Source organism: Lissotriton helveticus, chromosome 1_1 (assembly GCF_964261635.1).
Source record: "Lissotriton helveticus chromosome 1_1, aLisHel1.1, whole genome shotgun sequence".
NCBI classification, from domain to species: domain Eukaryota; kingdom Metazoa; phylum Chordata; class Amphibia; order Caudata; family Salamandridae; genus Lissotriton; species Lissotriton helveticus.
The window spans coordinates 630,204,986-630,218,918 of record NC_136057.1 but is presented as its reverse complement, the minus strand read 5'-3'; the positions used below and the strand labels follow the sequence as shown (position 1 = coordinate 630,218,918).

The 13,933-nt window shown below is 49.6% G+C and overlaps 1 protein-coding gene across 2 annotated transcripts in view; it reads right to left on the bottom strand.

Annotated features, from left to right (window-relative positions):
- Positions 1-13,933, bottom strand: part of PROSER2 (proline and serine rich 2) — a 235,289-nt gene that overhangs the window by 126,349 nt on the left and 95,007 nt on the right. The gene's annotated exons all lie outside the window — the stretch shown is intronic.

Genomic DNA, 13,933 nt, shown 5'->3' with positions numbered 1-13,933 from the left:
AATCCCTAAACAACTGGCATTTTGGAGGTCAAGATATGAGCCAGCATCATTTTATTTGGGGTATGGTGTATAGGTTATCTGCCTCATCACTGTCATCCTCGTTATGAGGAACATGCTTGTGTCTTTGAACAGCATGAGAGTTGGAACCCGACACATGGTGTGGTCGTATTCTGACATTTCCCTATGGGAGCATGAGCTACGGTCGTAAACCGGCCATAGTACATACCCCCATAGGGAAATGTGAGGTGGTGTTAATCCCTGCACCTGGGCGCAGGGATTAACAGGGGGGCTACATAGGTGCCCCCTCGTCCACCAACCGGAGGCCGCAAAGGCAAGAGGGCCCTGCTAGGGGGTCTCCAAACACGCTTTCCGACAGTTTCCATATCTCAAAAGCTGGCTTGGACACCATGCCGGAAAACGTGCACCATAATCCGGACAGCGCAAACCTCTGTCCATTTGGATTACGAGCTGGCTCTGACTGGCTGATGCGCTCCTTGAGCCTGTCAGACGCCAGCCAGAATGACCGGCCGGTTACAATTCTGACCGGCTGAATGAAAATCAGCCAGTCAGAATTGAAACAGACTATGTCGGTCGTAAGGCCTCCAGTCTGCGGTCGAAGGCCTTACGACCGACACCGTAAAAGGCCCCCAAATGTTTATTTGTATCTGTATTTATATATATTCATTCTTTTAATTCAAAATCTGAATAGTAAATCAGGCCCCTTCAAAGTTCCACACGTTCCCTACTATTTTTTTGTTTTTGGGAGTGAAAATAATGAAATTGACACCTCCATCGCCTAATTCGTTTTTTTAATTTGATTTTTAAATTTGTTTTTATTTTGGTCACTTTTGTTTGATAGATTTAATGTAAAAAGTTATTTTAGTGTTCATTTTCTTATTTCACTATTTTTGTTTAGTAATGTTAGTTACTTATCAATTGGATAGGTTTATTAATTCTAATATATCGTGTTTTATAATTAGTAGCAGTATTTTTTATTGTGTCATTCATTTTTATTGCAATAGCTTTATTTCCATTTATGTTTATTAGTGGTTTTCATTTGTTTTAAAGTACATATTTTTATTTCATTTTTAAGTGATGACGTACTTATTTCTTTTCAATATTATAGTTATTTTTGTATGTCTTTTTTAACTTAATATATTTTTTCAAATTAATATGTTAAATATTTTAAATCCAATTTACTTACCTATTTAATTGGGATATTTTATCTATCATATTACTGTGGTCGATAATTTTGTATTTCACACAGAAAGTTGATTTTTTGAGCGAAAGTTAGTATCACAGTATTTTTAGTGCCAATATTATGTTATAGAAGAGAAGCGTAGTGCAACATGAGGCATGCCCTAGCTGGTGTTGGCTCTGCCCAGGGAGTTGGCACAGAATCCCAAAACCAGCACCTCAGTAGTTGGGACTGGTGCTGTACTACGAACAATTGTCAGAGCCTGCAGCAAGGGGTTGAGGCATGGCCCAACGTCGATGGTGAAACAGGCTGAGGCCGAATTTGGTCAGGCTGTGCTTTGGGAGGACCTGCTGGTGGAAGTCTCAGTGCAGGCCCTGACAGATCCAGGAGTCCTGAAGGTACACCTCTGCTCTCCTTGCCTCAATCTTCTGTGGAGTTGATGATAACCCAGGAAACTCTGGGTGCGTCGGCTCAATACCTGGAATGTGGGCTGAATCTTAACTCTGAATTGGAGTTGACCCTTTTAGCGCAGATTCTAAAATGTCTTCCTGGAATAGGAGCATCGGGGAGGGAAACAGCCTTTCTTAGACTTTGTTTCTCTTGGACTTTGTCCTTAGACTTTGTCCTAGACTTATCTATAGATTGTGAACGAGCAGGACCGAGACTAGTAAAGATTACACGACTTGGACTGGAACTGATCTTGCTTCATCTGTTTGGTGATATAAAGTTTGGCTTTGTGTTCAGATGCATCAGGGAGCATTTGTCACATTACTCTGACTTACGTTTGGTGCAGAGGCATCAAAGGCAGACATAGTGCAGTTCCATGAACGGCATCTGCTTGCATGCCGCAAGGGACAGCTTAAATCCTGTCATTTTTGGGAGATAGCATTAAAAGTATTCTAATAACTTCGATGAAAGGAACTGAAAATGGTAGGAACAGAGCTCCGAATTTGCTTCAGAGAGTGTAAATAAGGATGAAATGAGGTCAATGTGTAGTGTTGACACTAAATGGATCTCCATGTGGTCATGTACGGAGGTGGGACGTAGTCGTGATGGAGGCAGAAAGCGTCACCTACTGGCATAGATCAGTTACTGTAAAAATGTAACCATAGTTGCCCCTTTCTAATATAAAACTCTCTCATCAAAAGTAAAGCAGCCATGCCATCTACATAAATAACAAATACTATTTCGCAGTGCCTGTGCCAGTTAACCCCCCCACACTTATATATAGTTGCACAGTCGATTCTTCTATGCCACAAACTCACAGGTATACCAGATTTTTTTTATATGTTGGATTAAAAAATAATTTTGGGCTAAGTAGCTCGTTCCACCTTATCTAACACTACAGCAGCGTAAGAATGCAGCAAGCTCGAGAACAGAGGTCCCCTAAGGTATGTAATCTTTTTTGGGAAGATTACACATGACTGTAGTTTACGTGAAGAAGAACTGAATGTCCTGGCCAGATAAAGCTGGAGAATTATCTGAAATGCTCAGTAAGATTAACAGTACACCACAATAACCTCAATATCAAACAATCATCAATGCAACTCATTTAGGAGAAAGAGGATGGGATTAAAATACAAAATAGAAAGGGAATGAGGCTCAAGTACAAGACTCTGAGGCACAGTTGAATGAAAGAAAAAAAAAATCACATTCAAATAAATATAACAAGCAAATTAGCACAATTGGTTCCAGACTAGACACAGAGCCTAGGACTCTCGGGAGATGGAGTAGCAGTTTAACATCAGATGGGCCACAGTACTAGGATATAAATCTGAGGCAGACGTAGGCAAGATCAGGATGAATAAGTAATGCACTCCAAACACCATGAGAAAAGGCATAATGCAAATGTATCCCGCCTCTGAAAAGTGAATGCCAGCATTTTAATCTTTAAGGAGTTACTGTTCACGTGAAGGATGGTGGCGAAGGGGGCAGAAATTATTAGACCTCATGTCTTGAAAGCACGCCAACTAGGAGTAGATGCGTTGGGAAGGGGGGTATGCAATTCAGAAGCTATGAAGAAATAACAAATCAGCAGATGAAGTGTTAATTTCATGAGTCCAAGACAAATAAATAAACAGGACCAGAGCTTCCCTTAGGACATGTGTGAGCAGAATACAAGGGGCATTCTATGCAGATGGAGGAAGTATTTTAATAAATTGAAATTCCTGTAGAGTATCTAGGCAGTGGCTTTAAATGCGCTGCTCTTTGCATTTCGGATTCCAATAACTATATCAACTATATCAATTATAGCATTTAAGGACCAAAGGGGCTCGGGAATTCAGCTCCAGAACATACAAGTACATGGTTTTGTTTTTATTTAAAGACGCTATAGTGTGTTTGTTCTACAATGTAATGTATTTAGCCACTATGAACACAGGTATTAGTAAAGAAGTACACAGGAGGTATTGTGCTTAATATTACAGACCAATGTTTGTAGAAGCAGCTTAACATACTGATTTTTTTATATTTTAAAGACCTTTATTGATCAACGAGTATTATACACCGCATTCGACTTACAACCCATCGGGCCAGCCGCGTATATCTGTATCTGCATGGTTATTAGTAAATGAACACAGCCTCAAGGCCGACAACCCTGAGGTCCGGCGGCGTGATTAATCCATTATAGCATTTCACAATCATCCAAACATGTAGTAAATTTGATGTATAGGTCTGTGAGTTTTTCCCTTTTGTATGTGCACCCGTAAGTATAGCGTTATTATAGCACTCATCAACTTCGTCAGATGGATAGTGGCCCGTTCTCACATGTGTGTGTCTTGCGGAAAAGTGTCAGCTAGGTCCGCCTTCCAAGAGGGCGTGGGGCATCGGTGGTAGGAGATGAGGCTGCTCGGCATCCCAGGTGTGTCTGTGTGCGAGTAGCTACACATCTTATCTTCCCTAATGTAAGTGGCGATTGTCTGTATTGGAGGTCAGCTAGGATCACCTCGGCTATGGCTACTACTCTCAAAGGTCCCATGATGCAGTGTGTATCGTAACTAACTTCAAAGAACCCGGTCAAAAGGGGGACGCAGGACCTTCGCGCCAATAAACTTCAAAACTATAACTGGGGGGGTATATTGTAAAGGGGGGGGGGAGCGCGGGTAGATATAGCCATGTGTTCAGGTAAGGAAGTGCAGTGCCAGTGCGTCGGGAGCGGTCGAGTGGGTAGGTGGGCAGGAGACTATAGTGCACGGTCCACCTGCAAGTTAAGTAGACAAGGGGGGATCACCACCATAAGGGCGTGGCAAGTGAGGTATTAAAGTGCGGCGCACGTGGCAGCTCCCGGCAGGACTCCCGATAGTAATTGGGTGTGTGGGGACGTGTGCATGGGGGGGGGGCGACGTCCACAACATTGTGAAACAGCTAGGTATGTAGCATGTGCCTATTGGGACGTGGGAGTCGTGTAGGCAGCGATCAGTGTGGCGTATGTATTGATGTAATGGTGCTTGGGCGCCGGGGAGGGGGGAAAAAGGAAGATCATGTGATTAGGGAGGGATGCTAGGTGCAAACGCTTCTCATGATGTCCACCGTAAGAAGGGGTATGGGGGAATAGCCTGTATCTCTTCACGTGAACACATTTCTGTTGAAAGGAGCGGAGGATATCTTCCCATTGTTGTGCGATTGGGAATTTCCTGAGGCCCGCCGTTTCTTCTCGCCGCAGGACTGTGCTCTCAGCCCGTGCCCAATTTGTGAGGGAGAGGCTCCAGTGTCGTATGTGTGGAGGTGTGTCGGCTTTCCACCGCTTGGTGAGCAGTCGTTTGGCCGTGATCAGTCCAAGATCCCAGTATCGGGCTTGGACTTTGTTCAGCTTTGCGCGTTTGTATAGCCCTAGCAGGCAGGCCTCCAGGTCCTCGGCACGCGTTCTTTAGTGCAGTGTGTAAGCAGCGCAGTCACCCCATCCCAGTAGTGCTGAAGGGTGGGGCAGAGCCAAAGCATATGGAGGAGGTCCGCCCCCACCAAGGAGCAACGGTTGCAGGCGGTGTCTGTGACTGAAAAATACCTGTTTATTTTGTCCGGAGTGAGGTATTCGCGGTGTAGAATAATTTTGAAGCGAGGGTTGCGAGGGACGTTAACTGGACCAACCAGGACCATCGCCTACTCCTTGTCTGTCCAATCCCTCCCCCTGTCTGCCGCCCATTTCGCTCTCAGTTGCACGGTGTCAGGCTGGCTGTGAATGAGGAGAGCTTGTGCCAACCAGTGAATAATGTGTGTGCCATTGCTCATAACGTGGAGGTATTGTATAAAATGGTGTATGGGTAGCTCATCAGACATGTCACCCCAGGCGGCAGTCAGCGTGTGGAGGAGGGACGCGTGCAATAGGAACTGTCCAGCTGGGAGAGATGTGTCCTCCACAAGTCTGACAAAGGGGAGGAGGGTGCCATCGGAGTACAGGTCCCCCAGCGTTTCCACTCCCGCAGTGATCCAGCTGTCAAGCCTCACATCCGTCAGTGCCCCCGTCGCAGTCGGGGTGCCCAGTAGGGGGACTATCGGGGCATATGGCACTGTTGTCCGGGTGAGGCGCAGGCAGCGCAGGAAGCATCTGCACGCTACCGCAAGATACAGCTGCGAGGGGCGGGGAGTCCGGGTCAGTGGGTGAAACAGCACCTGGATCTGCAACTGGGACCAGACAGCGGCGTCCGTGGCGGTGTCTCCCAAGTTCTTGCCACCCAGCCATCCCGACACCCCCTGCATTTGTGCCGCCAGATAATATAGCTCCATGTTGGGAACAGCCAGTCCCTCGCTTCGGTAGGCATATATAGTTTCGTCAGCGCAATGCGCGGTCGACCTTTATTCCAAATCAGGTCGCGTAGTAGGACTTCAAGGTCTCGGAATACCCGGTTGGGGACATAAGATGGAATATTGGCAAAGTAATACAACAGTCTTGGCAAAACTATCATTTTTGTCAGGGCTACTCGGCTGGGAACGTTCAGCGGTAGAGTTTTCCAGAATCCAACTTGCGACCGGATGGAAGCGATCGCTCTCATCAGGTTCCCCTCCAATATATCTACAGGGTTCCGGTAAATGTGAATTCCCAGGTATCTGAATGTCGTGGGTTACCACTGTAGTCTCTCGCCGCCGATGCGTATCTCACTCTCGGGTGTATCCGGGTCAAAGGAATAGGCCCCTGATTTGGCCCAATTGACCTTCAGACCCGACATTACCTCAAAAGTGCAGAAAATGTCAGTGATGGACGCCGGAACATCACTCAGGTCTTTGACATAGAGGAGGAGATCGTCTGCATATAAGGACACCACATGAAGGCCATCTGCCATCGGGATACCCCACTCCGCTCCTCGGGACCTGAGTATCGCGGCCAGGGGTTCTACAGCTAAAGAGAACAGTAGGGGCGACAGGGGGCAGCCCTGTCTGGTGCCCCTCTGCACACAAACAGGGTCAGAAAGCAGTGTACCAGTCCAGACTCGGACTGTGGGTCTGCGGTACAAGAGGCCAACCATAGTCTCGTAGCCGTCTCCCAGTTCAAATTTGTCCATGACTGCCCGCAGGTACGGCCATTCCACCGAGTCAAATGCTTTCTCCAAGTCCAGCACAAGGCACCCTGCGCGTGGCCATCGACGTGTGGCATACTCTTGTATGCGGAATAGAAGGCGGATGTTAAGGGACGTGTGGCGTGTTGGTACGAATCCGTTCTGGTCGTGATGCACTAGGGTGGGTACTATGGGGGCTAGTCTTCGGGCAAGCGTAGAGGCGAGGATTTTATAGTCTGTGTTAAGGAGGGCTAGGGGGCGGTAGGACCCCATCCGCTCGCTATCTTTGTCAGGTTTGAGCAGAGATACGAGGGTAGCCTCATTAAGCGTCGGGGGCAGAGAAAAGTCGTCCGCGGCTGCAGTGTACATTTTCACCAGGTGCGGAATAAGAATGTCCGAGGCGGCCTTGTAGAATTCGGCCGGCAAGCCATCCGGTCCCGGAGACTTGCCATTCGAGAGATTGAAAATGGTGTCGCGGAGTTCCTCGGGGTCTAGTGGTGCTCCGATGTCGTCCTGCTGCGCAGCCGTTAGGGTGGGCAATTGTAGGGGTAAGAGATACTCGGTAATGGCAGGCAGTGGGATACTTAGTCGGGAGCGATATAACCCCGAGTAGTGACCAGTGAACGCCTCATGTATTTGACGCTGGGTGTGAAGCAGTCTACCTCCCTCCGCCTGTATTGCTGAAATGAGGGCCGAGCGGTCCTCCCGTGCAATCAGCCAGGTCAACAGCTTGCCAGGCCTATCACCCTGCCGATGCGTGCGGGCAGAGTGTGCCGCGAAGTTGATATTGCGTAATCGTTCTAGGAGGCGACCATGTTCCGCCGTGGCCTCCGTCAAGCGATCTCCCGCAGCCCCCTCTGCCTGCCGTTCGAGCTCTAGGAGGTCGGTCTCCAGTCGCGTCAGGTCGTCTTCAAGCTGCCGCCGCATGCGCCCCTGTATGCCCAGACAGAGTCCCCGGGTCACCACCTTGAATGCGTCCCATTCGATCTGGGGGGAGGATGCCGTACCGGCATTGAGCTCAAAGTATTGCGCCGTCTGTGTGAGTAGGGAGTCGTGGAAGGTCTCGTCAAGTAAGAGGTCTGGTTGGAGGCGCCAGGTGGGGATGGGTGGGTGGGGACATTCCCAAGCAATCGCCAGTGTGTGGGGGTTATGATCTGAATGTGTGCGTCCCATATATTGCGTGTCCTTGACCAACGGGAGAAGATCTGTGGTGATCATGTATCGGTCTAAGCGTACATGTAGGGCATGCGCACCTGACCAGTAGGAATATGTTCGTGTGGTTGGGTTGCGTACTCTCCATGCATCATGAAGATCCCATTGCATGGCCCAGTTGAGGAGGGTCTTTGTGGTGTTGTGCGTCGGAGCATTGGCCCGGGGTGCAGTGGATCTATCCAGATTCACATCCAGGACACAGTTGTAGTCGCCCCCAAGAATCCACGGGATTCTGTGCCAGGCCGCCAGCGTTGCTGAGAGGCCATCAAAGAATTTGCCCTGGTCAGTATTGGGGGAGTACAAAGAGGCAAGTACAACAGGGTGCCCATTAAGTCGGCCTCGAGCTATCACGTATCTACCCTCTGTGTCTATCAGTGTGTCTATGACTGCCCATGGGGTGCCCGGGTGGATCCACATGAGTGTTCCGCGAGCAAAGGAAGAGTACTCCGTAGTGTGAAGCTGTCCGCGCCATCGGCGGCGTAGTGTGTGTACTACCTGCCCTGTTCAAGTGTGTTTCCTGCAGCAGTGCCACGTGAAATTTATGACGCTTCAGATAAGAGTAGATTTGGTAGCGCCTCGACGGTGCGTGCATGCCTCTGACATTCCACGTATATATCTTGATTTCAGCCATATTCAGCACTACAGCAAGAAGCACCCCCTCCACACATTCTCCGCCCCCCAGGCAAAAATTTCCACAGGTCCCCTGGCTCCTTCCTCCCACTCAGATCATACACAGGCATTGGCACATGAAGGAATAATCTAGGCAAATCCCCGAGGATGAGGACGGGAGGAGGGTCATAAAATCCAAACAATACAAAACAGTAACAAATACCAAAAGGTCGGCGTCGCAACATGTCGCCGTCCAAACACACCAAAGAGGCAAAGAAACAATACTCAAGTCTTTGGGGTAACATGTGTTAGTCGCAGTCTCGGCGGCTACGAATTCAAGTGTGAAAGGAAGTCTTTGGCCCTCCCCCGGGCCTTATGGCACGTATACTATGTAGCCAAAGTCAGTTCGCAGGGGTATGGCGCCGCTTCCTGCTTCAAGGCCTCAGTCCGGCTGCGTACGGAAGGGGAAGGTAACGCAGATCTCACTTCTCAAGTCTCTGTCATAGCAAGGACTCTGTGCGGTAGGGTCAGTGGGCAGGGGGGAGAGAGGGGGGGAAGAGCAGTAGCGTGGCCCATCATTGCCTTACCTTTTCAGTATCTATGTGGCTGAGGGAATACTCACTGCGCCAAGGTCATTCCGTCTATCTCCAGGGTGGTAGGAGACACCCCGGGCAATGTCCAGCGCTCACAGCGCCTCAGCGGTCATCTGGTTCCCAACTCCGTCTCCGCCGTCGCGGCAGGGTTCGTCAGGACTACTTGCGTGGCTTCAGTAAATCTGGTCAGCTGTCTGTGGTGTGACATCCGGTAGGTCAATGGATAACTGAGAGTCTGGTATACCGTAAATAGCTTCATCATCACTTGGGACTATCCGCGGGCTGGTGTCTCGTAAGACGTCTGATGTTGGTGAATTGCTCAATTGGGAGACCCTCCGGAGTGCATCCTGCTGTTCTTGTAGCATTTGGTCTACGGGCGGGGAGTGGCGTGATGCTTCCTCTGGACGTCGGTTCTGCTGGTCCCTATTCCTGCGACGACGACGCGGTCCACGTGTCCGTGGTCGCGCCTCATAGCTCTGTGTCTGTCTGGGCGCAGTGTCTGTACCGCTGTCGAGCCACTCGCTCACTTCTTCAGGATTATCAAAGAAGTAGGTCTTATCCCGGGCCACCACTCTCAGCTTCGCAGGAAAGAGGAGGGAGTATTTGAGGCCTGCTGTGCGGAGCCTCTGTTTCACCGCCAAGAAAGAGTGCCTTTGACGTTGCACCTGTATAGTGTAGTCCGGGAAGAACATCACGGTGGCATTATCTATACGTATCTCCCCAAAGGCGCCTGGCTTCTCTTAGGATTGTGTCCCTGTCTCGGTAATTCAGTATCTTGAAGAGCAGCGGCCTTGGGTTAGAGCCCGTGGTATGTGGTCTCGTGGGTACTCGGTACGCCCGTTCCACCACGAAGTAGGGCGAGTGTGTCCTCCGGTAGCATGTCTCTCAGCCAGTCTTCTACACGTCAGGCAGGATCATTGCCCTCCCATTTCTCCGGGACCCCCACGCGTCTGATGTTGTTGCGTCTTGCCCGCCCTTCTGCATCCTCAGCGCGGTCTTCCAGGAACTCTACTCGGTTCAGGAGGTCTTGTACTTGTTTATCCGTTTGGGTGACTCTGGGCTGGAGGTCCGTCACAGTTCCCTCTAGAGTTTTGGTTCGATCAGCCAGTTTCTTGTGGTCGTCTCTTAGGTGGGTGAGATCTATGGCGACGCTGTCGATCTTGGATTCCAAGGACGTTCTGGTCAATTGGAGCGACTGTTCCATGCGTTCCATGGCGGCTAGCACGTTATCCAGTCTCGTGGTGACCGGGTCGGCAGCCATCTTCTTTAGCGATTTGTCAGTCTTCCCTTTCGGCGGGGCACCTCCGGACATGTGCAGAATTACCAGGCTAGCAGTCCAGTCTGGTTCACGGTAGGATGTGGTGACTTCTGGGTCGCAGTTTTGGTGATGTCTGTGTTCAGCGGCACAGTGTTGCTCCCGGTGGGTCCAGCTCGGCTTGGCGGTTGACGCCCCACTCGACGTCCGTGTCGTGACGCAAAGCAGGCAGGCGCGGTAATATCGCGCAGTCTGCAGCAATTAACGGCTCTGAGAGTGCACGTGTAATCAGCAGGCAACTGGTCGTATGGCAGCAAACCGTCGAGCGTCCGCGAGATCCCCAGCCCGGCCCCCAGCAGTGGTTCCTTAGGGCTCCTTAGGGATGGGGGTGTTGGGCTACCAGGTGTTTATGGGGTGGCTTGCTTCTTGGTGCTTCGTAACCTACCAGTCCCAATGCCTCTTTCCAGCACCCCGTATTGTCTCAGCAGTCGCAGTCTCTCAGCGGGCGCTTATTCTCGTGAACTCCTCCTAGTGCCGGACATAACAGGTCCTGGAGGGGGGGGGCTCGTGTCGACCTGTCCCAGACCGTGTCGGTGTTTGCAATTGTTTCACCTTTCCCCCTTAGTGGCACTCTTTGAGGCCTCCGGCGCCTTCTCAGTGCGGGCAGTCACATCCGTCTCTGGTTCCAGCGGGGCCCCCGGGGTGGCGGCCACCGTCTCATTGACTGCAGGCACTCGTCTCGTGCAGCCGGCTGTTGGGCGAATCCTGGCGGGGCGCGCCTCGCTCCCCTGGCGTCGCGGACGTATCTGCACGTCCCCGGTGATGTTCTGGGGGCCCCACCGACGCCTGTCTCGGCGGGCTGTGTCTGAGCGGTAGTGTCGCAGACCGCAACTTTCCTCCTCCACGCCGGGTGCTCTCAGCAACGACGGTGCTCACCTACCCTTCGCTTCCCGGTGGCACCGCCGATGTCGTCTTTGGGCAGCCGATGATGGGCCCAGCCGCCCCGTGGGTAGCAATCGCGGAGTCCGGATCCGGCGAGTAGGCCGCAGGCATGGGCCTGCGCCGCAGCGCAGACCACGGCCTCTCGTAGACGTCTCTACCGGTCAGCTTGCAGGGAGCCCTGCCGAAGGTCTCCAGGAAAGGCCGGTGCTTACTTGGTCGGACCTCCCGCACAAAAATTGGTCAGTGGGTGGGCGGCAGCTGGACCATGCTCCGCTCGCAATTTCAGGCGGCTGTGCGGAGAAATGGCGGAGAAACAGCCCGGGGAAGGGGAGCTCGGCCCGGAGCTCTAGTCTAGAGCGACTGCCGCCATCGCACGCCTAGCCACGCCCCCCCAGCAGCTTAACATACTGATTAACTAAAGTTTTAAAACTACCTTTCCTCTTGTTTATTCCTTTGTACATGAATTAAAAGAGCCCTAAACTGAGCACTGACCACTTACAACAGCAATTCAAAAGCGAATAAAAAGTAAGCCTGCAGTTCAACAGGACAAATGTATAAAACCTGGGAGTTGGAAAGTCTGCTGCCCTAGGTTGTTGTTGCTGATGGTATATGGGCAGCAGAATTTCCTCAGACAAGTTTTGATGGATGAAGGCCTGGACTTTGTTGGTGGTGGTCCCTGCTTGTCCTCCAAGTTTCAGCTCCATACAGAAGGAACGATTTTACGTTGGTGTTAAAAAGCCTGTTCTTTGTTTGCAGCGTTAGGTCCTTGGAGCTTCAGGTCTTCTTTAGCTGAGAAGAGGCAGCCATTGCTTTGCCGATTTTTGCATTGACCTCGCTTTCTGTTCTGCCCTGCTTATCTACGACACTGCCCATGTAAGTGAAGGCCTCAACCTCTTGTAGAGCATCGCCTGCAAGAGTGACTGCAGTTGTACTGCCCGTGTTAGCCTTCACAATCTTGTTTTTTCCCGAGTGAATAGGGAGGTCAAGTTGTGGTGATGCAGCTGCCACTTTTTCTTTTCTTGCATATGCAGATGGATATGAGAGAGCAGGGCCAGGCTGCCTGCAAAGTCCAGTTCATCGAGCTGCGTCCAAGGTGTCCTCTGGATCCCCTTTCTTTTCCTTGTTGCGGACGTCTTCATAATCCAGTCTATGGTCAGCAGGAAAAGAAAAGGTTAGAGCAAATAACCCTGGTGGACTACGGTCCTCACTTGGAAGGCTTCTGAGAGTTGTTCTCCACGTTCATGGACAGCTACTGCTCAGCGTAAAAAAAGAGCAGTCCAGCTGGACCCACCACCATTGCACTGTGCTAAATCTTAGCACATGCATCTGTCCTATTTACTTTGAATAGTAACTGATAATTATCTCATGAGCATACTGCCATACAGGCACCCAAAATAGCTTCAACAGGCAAGGAAGAGCCTGCAGGAGATAGGCAAGTATTGGGTAGAACTTTGAGGAGTCTATATATGCTCTGAAGAATCATGAAGGTGGCAGTGGTTTCTATGCATTATTGGTCTTATAGATGTAACCAAGCACCTGAGGAATCAGGATTTACTAATACGATGTAAGCTAATGATACAGGAAAGTAATGTTTACCACACTAAACCTTTAAAAGTAAGTCATTCAATTCTGAAGACGCAGGGCTAGGGTGCTTGTAATCCAAAGCATTGTTTGGTTGTTTTGCTCGCTGTATCGCCAATAAAAAAGGCATTAAAAAAGCATGTACTGAGTGCAAATGGAGTAAAGTGTACAGGTGTGGCTAAAACACAAATTCCTCTGAAATTCCAGCTCTTATCTTTGGCAAAATACTGCATGTGCTCAAGCTTACTTATGTGGTAAATATTAATCAGGTGAACACAACAGTAGATATTACAGACAAAGGTGTATTTGTTGCAAGAGAAAAAGAGAAGAAACACGCAGCTGATGACTTGCAAACATTGGTTGTCCTATATAGACAATATAGGCACTCTTTATTACAAATTTCTGTAGTTATCAACATGTTTATTCACGTACGCTTTATTTTTGTGAAGTCCCTTTCATTTTCCTAAAGTAAACTTTTAACGAAGCTACGCTTACCGGCCCTATCCTGCATGTAGCTGTTTTCTGTAGCACAGGGACACACCGGTTGGTGCAGCCAGGCGTTTAATAAATGATTATCTATTATTATTGAGTTACTCGTGAAGCATTTACATTTGATTCAAATCTTTAGATTTCTCTTTATGTCAACAATAGGCAGCCACGTCAAGACCTTGCTTGTCAGCAACCCACCACAACTAGTGTCTGCCTCTGGGCCACTGACTTGTACCTCCTTTTTCTGACTACCTGCATTCAGTACATGCCTCAGGTCTGCTCACCAATTGCTCTTTGGGTGACCAAACAAATCATGTGCCATAACTGCTTTTATACCATGTATGCTGTGGGCTGTTATTTGGTCGCACCTAAGTGGTCGCCCTGAGGTCTCCTCACTCAGGTACAACAGTAAATTAAGAGCATACACTTTATCCTTCACCCCCTTTCCACAAGCTTAGGCACTGCAGCTGTAGACAGGATAAGATAATAATAAGCTACAATGTTTAAATGAGGATATCATTTTAAAAAAACGCTTCTGTTCATTTGGAAGAGACTTGATTAATGGTTT